Source organism: Lactuca virosa, chromosome 7, assembly GCF_052849685.1.
Source record: "Lactuca virosa cultivar CGN04683 chromosome 7, Lactuca_virosa_CGN04683_v6, whole genome shotgun sequence".
Lineage (NCBI taxonomy): Eukaryota > Viridiplantae > Streptophyta > Magnoliopsida > Asterales > Asteraceae > Lactuca > Lactuca virosa.
This window is the reverse complement of record NC_136432.1, coordinates 137,028,481-137,040,543: the sequence shown is the minus strand read 5'-3', so window position 1 is coordinate 137,040,543 and position 12,063 is coordinate 137,028,481.

Below are 12,063 nucleotides of genomic sequence, written 5' to 3'. Positions count from 1 at the left end.
CTGTCAACACTGGCCCACCCTGACCGATAGTCTCGGGCGCTGTAGGGGCATCTTGATCGCCTTGCCCTGATCTCGATCAGGATCCAGTCACGAAACGCCTCATAACCACCATACTGAAAAATACACCAGGAAGATATCAGATAGTCCACACAAATAACAAGGAACCAACTCCTAACTAAACCCTAGGGGTTGTGACTTCCTTGCTACGCGTATGGGTCCTGTGCTTTCAGTAGTACGGGCCCATACTACTTTCCACACCTATCCATATTTGTCTCAAGTATCATCACAACACCCTAACAATATACATATTCATGGTGATCACTCAATCCTCACTCTTATAGGAAAGCTAACTATCTCATGACTGGTCTACTAACCTCGCAAAACTCAACCATCCATGAAACTTCCACCAACCCTCACCACTAGTGTATGCTAGTCATACATAATGTTGTACCCTATAGACTTTTGAATACTTGATCCTACCCTAAGCCCTTCATCAAACAAGAACAGGAAGTAAGGCCAAACCAAACATTCTCAGGCTATAAGATCTTAATTATGTACGGCCGCGATGCATACACTAAGCATCTACAGTAATGATGTCAATTCCATATAAGGAAAAAACCCTAGGCTATCAGGCATCATACAATCAGGCAATTCTATCATGCAATTCATGAAGATCCCTAGCCTAGTACTAGCATGTTGTTCTAACATATCACATAATCAAATAACTGCATGGTATTTTGGGGTCCACTTACTGGCTCCGGCTGATCGTACACTCTGCATCCTCCTTTTCTCATTTTGAAACCCTTTTAAAATCATTTTGAAAATATTTTCCTTAGTTTGAGATTGGATTCACACGAGTGTTCCTTCAATTCTCTCAAACCAAAGCTCTGATACCAACTTGTAACATCCATAAAATTGAGCCAAATTTAAACTTTTTAAAACATTTCCAAACCAATGATTATTACAAAACTTGTTTTCAAAATAGTATAATGTCACAGTATCCCAGAAAACAAAATCATAAAATGTGAGGAGCTGTACGATCACGCCTTCGCCTTCCCGCGATCATCTGATGTACCTGAAACCAAAACTGAAACTGTAAGCCCGAAGCTTAGTGAGTTCCCCCAAAATACCCATACACACAACAATATACATATAATCACAAACACCATACTATGGGTCCAGTCAACCATCGGGTTGGAATACCCCAGGCCCTCAACCATCAGGTTGGAATGCCAACATACTATGTGTCCATTCATCCTCATGATGGAATACCCCATGCCCACAACCATCGGGTTGGATTGCCCACATACTACGAGTCCAATCATCCTCGGGATGGAATACTCACGGCCCACAACCATCGGGTTGGAATGCCCAGGTCTGTTGGCTCTCGCACAAAGAAGATAAGCCTCAACCACCAAACAAACATGTGCACATATATCAGATAATCATATAACAGTCTATAGACAGGCAAACTGGTCTAACAGATCATACTAGCATAAAATCATCCTATATACCAGGATACTGATCTAACGGAGCATAACAACATAATACCATCCTATCTACCAAGATAGTGATCTAACAGATCATACTAGAATAACATATCAGGATAGCAATCCGAAAGGGCCGGCCTTGGTGCCTTAGAACCTTGAATATAGTGAGGAAAACTCACCTCACTACTGTCGATCTGTAGTGATAAGATAAAATTCTCAAATCACAGCCACAAACTCCACCACCTATATTCACCAGAGGACCACTTCCATAAATTCCCAATTTTCTAAAATACCCGCAGAAGTCAAACTGGTCAACCCTTGGTCAAAGTCAAAGTCAACGGTCAAGGTCAACAGTCCATGTTGACCTCACTTGTCGAGTGTAGTTCACTGACTTGTCGAGTCCTTCCAGAACTCGAGAAATCGTGAAAACCCTAGTTGAGTCACCGAGTTTCCAGACAACTCGTCGAGTCCATGCGTGTCCAAAAGTCGGGAAAACCCTAACTGACTCGTCGAGTCCTCTTACCGACTCGCCGAGTCCATGCAGAAACTAATCAATGGGAAACCCTTCCCAACTCGTCGAGTTGGCGTATCCGACTCGTCGAGTTCATGCAGTCCATTTCTTGTGCAGATGATTTTAGGCTACTCCAAAGCTCCAATTGGCAGATCTAGCCTCCTAGGGCCTAGTTACCACGTAAAGTTGCAAACTTTACATGCATGCAAGGTCATAAGAGCCAAAACTAACCTAAAGAAGAAGTTTAAGGCAAGGAGAAGGCCATAGCTTGACAAAGACTAGAACTTTGTGATAATAAGGGGCTAAAAGAGTCCATATCTGAAGTTACATCCTCAGATCTTGCCCCAAATCCAGAAATTCCACAACAACACACTGGAAAGGGTTCTAAACACATGCATGAAGAGATCTAGCTAAGGAAGAGCCTAGATAACGACTTGTTACCTTCAAAATGATTCTAAAATGGAGTAGAATTCGGATCCACAACTTCTCCCTGCTCCAAGTTCCTCGCACTTCAACTCTTCTCACCAAGATCCACCTTCGAAGCTTAACAACACACAAAAATGGAGAGTAATTACGATTTAGGGTTTCTGGACTCAAAGGGGCTGTAAGGGAGGCTAAGGGAGGCTAATGACCCTTTAAATAGGGTGAAAAACCCTGGAAATTAGGGTTTCATCCTCCAGCTCCAACTCGTCGAGTTGGTCACTTGAGACACGTGGCCAAATTCGTTCCTACTTGACGAGTCAGGGCATCCAACTCGTCGAGTAGACCTTTCAAAATGAATATAAAGTTGTAAAGTTTATACCTGAGAGTCAGGGTGTTACATGAAACAATTCCACATTCCTTAAGATATTCGTAGAACTCGATACTAAGATACTCACCACCTCGATCGGATCGGAGCATCTTTATCTTCCTACCCAGCTAATTCTCCACTTCTTGTTTAAACTCTTTGAACTTTTCAAAGGTTTCTGACTTGTGCTTGATTAAGTAGATATAGCCATATTTGCTATAATCGTCGGTAAAAGTCACATATAAGCGGTTTGCATCCCTTGTGGTGGATCTAAAGGGCCCATATACATCGGTATGTATGAGATCCAATAAAACCTCACCTCTTTCACAAGTACCAGTGAAGGATGACTTGGTCATCTTTCCAAGTAAACAAGACTCGCACGTGTCATAGTCCGTAAGGTCGAATGACTCCAACACTCCATCCTTTTGGAGTTGGGCTATGCGCTTCTTGTTGACATGTCCAAGATGACAATGCCACAAGCATGATTTGTCCAAACCATTGGACGAATCGACATGCAACACATTATTTCCTAAGTTGTCTAAAACCATCACAGTTTCATATATACCATTACAAGGCAATGCTTCAAAATAGAAAGTACCATTCAAGAAAGCATTAATAGACCCAATTTCATTATTAAATGAAAATCTAAAACTTTGTTTATAAAAACCACGAAAAGAAATAATGTTTCGTGTCATTTCTGACGAGTAGCAACAATTATTCAACTCTAAACCTAACCCACTACTAAGCACTAAAGAATAAACTCCAATCTTGGTGACAGGAGACGCTTTCCTATTCCCCATGATCAAGTTCATCTTTCCATGCTCCACATCCCTACTTCTTCTTAGACCCTGCAAATCAGAACAAATGTGAAAACCACATCCTGTATCAAGGACCCAAGAAACAGAATGTGATGAGTTATTAGATTGAATAGTATAAATACCTGCAAATGTGGGCTTTATCATCCCATCCTTGACGTCTTGCAGATACTTCAGGCAGCTTCGTTTCCAATGCCCTTTGTCGTGACAATAGAAGCACTCTGCATCCTTCGGATTGGAAGAGGGAGCAGTAGGACCACCTTTGGTTCCACTAGAAGAGGTTCCATCATGTGACTATCCCTTGTGGCTCTTATAAGGAGCCTTCCTCTTCTTCCCTTTCCCTTATCCAATTTCCAAGATAGGGGCAGCAGCAGTAGGAGTAGATGCAACAGATTTTCCTTTCAAACTACTCTCAGCAGTTTGCAGAAGGCCTTGGAGCTTGGCTAGAGTGACCTCCTCCTTGTTCATATGATAGGTCATACGAAACTGATCATAACAGGGAGGCAAATAGTGTAGAATGATATCTATGGCCAACTCTTCATCGAAGTTTACATTTAACTTCAGCAAGCAGTCCACGTACCTTTGCATCTTTTGTAGATGGGCGGTGATGGACTCTCCATCCTTAATCTTGGTGGTGATCATGGAGGCGATGTTCTCGTACCTTTCCTTCCTTGCACTTTGATGGTACCTTTCCATCAAATCTTGGTGCATTTTATAAGTATAGTAGTCCTCACTGTTGGATAAGGTGTCTAAGTCCATAACTATTTCTGGTATGTACTTGACCCGGTTTGGCATGGTCCATTTGGGTTGCATGGCATCATGCATTTGGATAGACTAAAATAAGAGAGATAAAACTTAAGGTTTATTAATATATTATAAGTTCTAATATATTAATAATATTATTTAATTAGTATTGATCAAGAATTAATTTGGAATTAATTAAGTGATCAAAAGAAGACTAATTAAATATATGGGTTGATTGTGTAAATCATCCATACTTGTATAGTGGGCTAATGCTCCATGGATTATCAAGTTGGGCTAAAACCCTTAGGATGCTCCATGGATGCTCCATGGTGGTTATGGAACCCATGGGTCATGGAAATGAAAAGTCATGACAATTAGGGTTTACATGGTGTAACCCTAATTGTAACACACTATATAAGGATCCTTATGTTCACCAAAATCGGCTACACTAAGAAATAGGGAGGGCAAGCTGATTTTATAAGTGTTCTAGATTTCTCCCAAGTCATCCCAATAGCATTTGGTGTTGTGTGAAACATTTGAGGCATCACACTTGGGGTGCTAGGCTCTCAAGGTTTTCAAGGAATCAAATCAACTACAAGGTATGTAATTCTAGCTAACTTTTATGTTTAAAAGTTCCCCATGTATGCTAGATAGGATTTAGAACCTTGGAAATCAAATTTTGCATGTATTTTAGACAAACATAGATCCAAGGTTTCTAGGGTTGCATGTACACCTTAGGAGTGTTAGAATGCTCAAAACCCTTCAGTGGTATCAGAGCCTAGGATTGTTTGTTTGATACTTGATGCAAAATAGCTGAAAAAGTTGAAATTCTTGCTGTCTGCACAGGGGACTTGCCGAGTCCATGGGGGGTGGGGGCTCGACGAGTCCAAGCGTATCTTCAACCAACTCGGCGAGTCAGTTCATGCACTCGACGAGTTGGTCAAGCAGAATGCAGATTTTCGATTTTAGCTGCTGGAAATGGACTAGAAACATTACCCTAAACTGTTTTGGTGTTTTAAAACTTGTTTTAGATGGTGTAATGGTTGTTCTAATCCATTTACAACAGCTAATATCAAAATTCCATGTTTATATGTGTTCATATGTTCTTGAAATTTTGATATGAATATTCATGTTCTTATGAGTTCTTGATAGATTATAGGAATTACTTGTTAAAATTGTTTAATGCTTAATTCATGATCATTATGTGTTTTAATGGGATTCATAATTTGTCCACAAGTTATGGATTACCAAAAGTTTTTCCTTTAAATTCCATTATTAAACACATAGGTTACATAAAATGAAAAGTCATTCATTTTAATGAACCATTTAACTCATAAGTTATGAATTGAAAGGTTTTGTAAAGTTACAAAACTTGCCCTCAAGTTTTGGAACATGTAAAGTCATCTTAATAAACTTTAGTTCCAACCCCTAGAATTTTAAAAGTTAAAATTCAACCCTTATACTTTATAATATTATAAGTTAATAATATATATATATATATATATATATATATATATATATATATATATATATATATATATATATATATATATATATATATATAAGATCAAGTCGTTTTACCGTTAGTAGGCCTCATTCACGAAGTCGGTCTATAAGGGGGGTATAAGGTTGTTGCCTATAAAATGGTAGCTTAATGGGTGTCCATTCTCACCCACCGCTTCCTTGATCGGTGGAGGGTCGTTAGCCGAACGGGCAGGACAATGACTTAAAAATTCTCAATAAAAGTGTAATGATTATTATAAAGTAACTAAATGTTTTTATAAATTCCCAATCTTAGTTACTTTAGGAAAATGTGAAAAGGGTGCTAACCCAGAAATTACACTTTGCACTTTGATTAAGTCGTCAGTAGAGCGTGTGTGGTTAACCGGCACACTAACTTGGACTTAACAAGGTAGGTAAAGGGTGACTTAAGGTTTTTCATAGGTCGGTGGAGCGCGTGTGGTTAACCGGCACATCGATTAAGTGAAAAACATTAAGGGTACCAAGTAATTTGCATGGTTACTTCACACCTTGTTTTGTAATCCTCGGCATCCTAGTCACAAAACCTGAAGGGCACACTCGAGATTGAAACATGCCATTGAAAAGTTCAATGAATCTCAAAAGAATCTAGGAGTTTCTAAGACCATTTAAAACCGAATAATTTAATATTTCGTGGAAATTGGTGAATCGTCATTCACCTACCTTTCAAATATGTTATAGCTTAGATTACGACATCCCTCTTCTAAGTTATAATATATTGTGATTGGGTCCTAGCCTTAATATTACATTTGGGTGTTTTATTAAGGACTATCTTTATATCTAAGCTAAACTTGTCTTTTTCTTCTTTTTCAGATGTCTTCCAACAATGCTGCTTCTGGCTCAAACCCTACCGGCTCCTTCTCTCTCATGAACCTTTGTGGGAGAGTCATCTTTGATGGATCCAACTTTACATATTGGATTAGGAACATCAGGATGGTCACTCGGTATGAGAACAAAGAATATGTTCTCGACAAGGAACTTAAGGTACCCGAGCCATCTGCTACTCCTGAGGAGATCACTGAATATGAGGCACATGAAAAAGATGCTACCAAAGTGTCATGCATCATGTTGGCCACTATGACAACCGATCTCCAAAAGTCCTATGAGGACTACTATCCTTTTGAGATGCACCAGGATTTGATGGACCGCTACCATCAGAGTGCTCGTCAAGAGCAATATGAAATCATCTCCTCCATGACAAAAACCCGAATGAAGGATGGTGAACCCATCACGGGCCACATGCATAAAATGCAAAGGTATGTGGACCGTTGGATGAAGCTGAATGTGAACTTTCCCGAGGAGTTGGCAATAGATATCATTTTGCACTCCTTACCTTCGTGTTATGATCAATTCCGCATGACATACCACATGAACAAGGAGGCAGTTACACTTAGAAAACTTCAAGGACTCCTAAAGACCGCTGAAAGTGGTCTTAAAGGAAAGTCGGTTGTTACCACTCCTACTCCTACTCAAAACTCCGCCCCTGTCTTGGAAATCGGGAAAAGTAGAGGGAAGAAGAGGAAGAACCCTTCGAAGGGTACCAAGGGTAAGAGCCTTGATGGCTCCTTTACAAGTGGAACCACGAAAGCTTCACCTGTCACCAAGATTGGAATTTACTCTTTATTGCTAAGTAGTGGGTTTACTTTAGATTTGAATAAATGTTGTTACTCGCCTGAAATGGCAAGAAATATTATTTCCTTTCATGCTTTATACAAACAAGGGTTTACCTTTTCTTTTGATAATGGAGTTGGTCGAATAAATGCTTTCTTTAATAATGTGTTTTATTTTAAAGCATTACCTTGTGATGGTGTGTATGGAGCTATTTCTGTTGTAGATAACTTAGGAAATAATGTGTTGTGTATTGATTCTACTAATGATAATAACTTGGATATAACATCATTATGGCATTTTCGTCTTGGACATGTAAGCAAGAAACGCATAGGCCAACTCTAAAACGATGGAGTCTTGGAGTCATTTGACCTAAAGTCAGATGATTGTTGTGAATCATGCTTACTTGGAAAAATGACAAAGTCACCCTTCACAGGTTCTTGTGCTAGGGGTGAGGGTTTGTTGGATCTGGTACACACGGATGTGTGTGGACCCTTCAAAACTACCACAAGGGATGCTAATCGTTATTATGTGACTTTTACAGATGATTATAGTAGATATGGATATGTCTACTTAATCAAGCATAAGCCAGAGACTTTCAAAAGGTTTAAAGAGTTTAAACAGGAAGTCGAGAATCGATTGGTCAGGAACATTAAGATGTTTCGATCCGATCGTGGTGGTGAGTATCTTAGTACAGAGTTCCTCGACTATCTTAAGGAATGTGGGGTTGTCTCACAATTGACACCTCACAGGACACCACAGCTGAATGGTGTAGCTGAGAGGTGTAATCGAACCTTGTTAGACATGGTTCGTTACATGATGAGTCGAGCTTCGCTACCAATCTCATTTTGGGGGTATGGATTAGAGACTGCCGTCCATATCCTTAATATCGTCCCTACAAAGAAGGTTGCCAAAACACCTCACGAGATGTGGACTGGAAAAGTTCCTAATCTAGCGCACATCAAGATTTGAGGTTGCGAAGCTTTCGTGAGACGCGAGACTCACGATAAGCTCAAACCTCGAAGTGAGAGGTGTATTTTCATCGGCTACCCACATAAATCCTTTGTTTAACTCTTCTACAGACCTAGTGAGAATGTGGTTTTTGTAGCAAGGAGGGGTGTCTTTCGAGAGAGAGAGAGTTTATAAGCCAAGGAAACAGTGGGAGGCAAATTGACCTTGAAGAAATTCAAGAGTGAAGTGGTGAAGGAACCTCAAACCCTAGCAATCAACCTGAGGAGGAAACTCCTGTTGGTCCGACAGAAGAGTTTGTACCTCTGAGACGTTCCACGAGAGTTAGGAATGCACCTGAGCATTACTATGGATTCCATATTACTGCGGAAGGTGATACACTTATCAGTTATAGCACACTGGTGAGTCTGGATGAACCTAACAGCTACACGGAAGCCGTGGCAGGCTCTGAGGCGGCTAAATGGAAAGAGGCTATGGATAGAGAGATACAATCCATGTATGACAATCAAGTTTGGAACTTGGTTGACAATGTACCAGGTCGCAAGACAGTTGGGTGCAAATGTATCTTCAAGAAGAAGACCGACATGGATGGTAATGTACACACTTATGAGGCGCGACCGGTTGCAGAGGGCTTTTCTCAAACTCCGGGAGTTGATTATGATGAGACCTTTTCACCAGTAGCCAAGATTAAGTCTATTAGGGTTATGTTAGCCATTGCTGCATTTCATGATTATGAAATATGGCAAATGGATGTCAAAACCGCTTTCCTTATTGGAAAGTTTGCTGAGGATGTTTACATGAGTCAGCCAGAGGGTTTTGTCAATACATAGTACCCTAATAGAGTGTGTAAGCTTGAGCAATGCATTTATGGATTAAAGCAAGCACCTCGCAGATGGAATCTTTGCTTCGATGAGAAAGTCAAAGAGTTTGGTTTTTCGAGGAGTGAAGATGAATCTTGTGTATATGTCAAGGCTAGTAGGAGTATAGTTAGCTTTTTGGTACTGTATGTAGATGACATACTACTCACAGGAAATGACATCCCAACTCTGCAGGAAGTTAAGTCCTGGCTTGGGAAGTGTTTTGCTATGAAGGACCTTGGAGAAGTTGCCTACATTCTAGGGATAAGGATTCTGAGAGACCGGAGTAAAAGACTAATTGGACTTAGTCAGAGTACCTACTTGGATAAGGTGCTAAAGAGGTTCTATCACACCCCGAAACTAGAATGGCGGAATCGTTCCGGGGTGGAGGACGTCATGTTTAGCATCACAACCAATGAATAATAGGAAACATAGCAACACAACCAATACAGTGAATACATATATAGGTAAAAGGTTTACATCAGTTTGAAAACTTTGTTTAGGTACATCAAAAGTATGTAAAAATATAAAAACAAGACTCTTATTGCCTCGGCTTCTCTAAATCCAAGGAGTACCTGTTTACTGATTTCATGAGAATACAAGCAGTTTAAAAGAATATCAGCATAAAGCTGGTGAGTTCATAAGCATTTAGTTTTGGTGGAAGAGGTTCTTTGAATTCTTTTGAAAAGTGTTACTCAAGAAAATCCCATATTTTCTTATGAAAAGTAGTGTTGAAAGAGTATCTATTAGTTGAAGATAAATCATCAGTTTTAGAAATGCCAGTGTTATCCTGGGAAAATCCCATATTTTCCCTAAAAACAAGTTATCCGTACTAGAGGTAGAGATGTAAGTTTAGAAATCCCTGGTTACTATTAGTGTGTATACGAAGGTAGTTTTATTACTAGAAATAAAACAAATGAAGAGTAGAGTCCGTAAACCAAAGTTAGTTTATACTTATTTTGCGAGTCGTATAACCATACTTGATGTGACCTAGAGACCTTTATAACGTTCTTCATGCGTTAAGCTAAATGAAATTTGTTCACCCCAGGCGTGCCCGCCTAACTGTAGCTAGCAGTTCAGGTGTGGGATTGTCAGTACCGAATAGATCTATTCACAAATCTCACGCTCTCCCTCCAGGAGACTCTGGTTATACTAAAAGGATTTATCCATGTACACCTAAGGGTACAATATTGAAGTAGAGCCTCACAATTCTGTATAATCTTGTTTACAAGCTAGAAACAGTATAAAACAATAATTATCCTTGAATACTTCTGAGAAAAACATATAACATAAACTAAATATGCCATAGTTTATATATATTCATCCATGAAATCTGATTTGGTAGAAACTGCCTAGAGGGTTATCCCAAACTATACCCATTATAGTTTATTAGTGTTGTTATGGAAAATGTTTTGTAAAACCTTTCTGAAAGCTATGAAGTTAGATTTCCAAAATAACAGTTTCCCTTATGCTCAACATATTACAAAAGGGATAAAATATCCGAGTAAGTTATTAAACATGGAAATCATTGAATTGTATTAATAAGTTTAAAACTTAATAAAATACTTTGAGTTTGGCTTGTATTCCCCCTGAAAACGTTAAAACACAGAAAATGTAGGGGTATGAACTCACTGTTGTTGTGTGAAAGCGTCGACTGAAATGAAGATCCTCGAGTTGTCGTACGTGGCACTTAACGGAATCCTATTATCAAATAGATACATATGTGTATCTAAATTAGGGATTTCGTTAGATAAAGTGTAAGAAGAACACTTGTGCTCGGTTGAGGGATGTTACCGGGACTTGATTGAATCGAAGGATCGAGTTTTCACCACTTAGGCAGAGTTTGCGGCTATGAAGAGTTTATGGCCGTGAACTGGGTTTACGATCTTTGAAGATAGGCCGTAAACGGGTTTACGGTATTTGAATATGGGCCGTAAACGGGTTTACGGTCTTTGAAGATAGGTCGTAAACTCAAGGACAAGGGTGCTGATTTCGAAGCGAAATGCGTTCCAGATGCCCCGAGATAACTCTAAACGGTGTTTCTCGGGGTTTTCTTGAAGATTGAAGGCCTTCTAGGTGTTTACGGTCAAGAGTTCTAGAGAGAGAAAGAGAGAGTTTCCGGTCAAAGGTGTTCAAATGAGGGTGGGGGTCTCATATTTATAGGGGTTTTGTGGTCGGCGGGTGGGGTCCACCTGGCACCAACCGTAAACGGGTTTACGGTCGTAAACGAATTTACGGCCGTAAACTCGTTCTGGCCGTGAACTTGGTGTTTTCGAAGATAACTCAAGTTTCGCGCGGTTTTGGTTCCGACTTGCATATATAAGTTTAATTATATAATTACAGATGATTTTCTAAATCAAAGGTTCGACGGAAGATTAATAAAATTTAAATTTTATTAATGGAAATTGCATAATGGAAACAGAAAAAGTTTCGGGTTGTCACATCATCCCCCCGTTAGAGGGAATTTCGTCCCGAAATTCAAGAATAGAGATACAAATTAGGGACTTGGAAAAGGATGAGGGTACGTCTGTTTCATTGAATCCTCACGCTCCCAAGTGAATTCAGGTCCCCGCTTGGCGTTCCAGCAAACCTTCACTATCGGGATGCGACTTTGTTTCGTTCGTTTTACTTCCCGGTCCATGATTTCAATTGGTTCCTCTACAAAGTGTAGACTTTCGTCTAGCTCGATCTCATCGAGGGGAATGACAAGTGTCTCATCGGACAGACACTTCTTTAGGTTCGA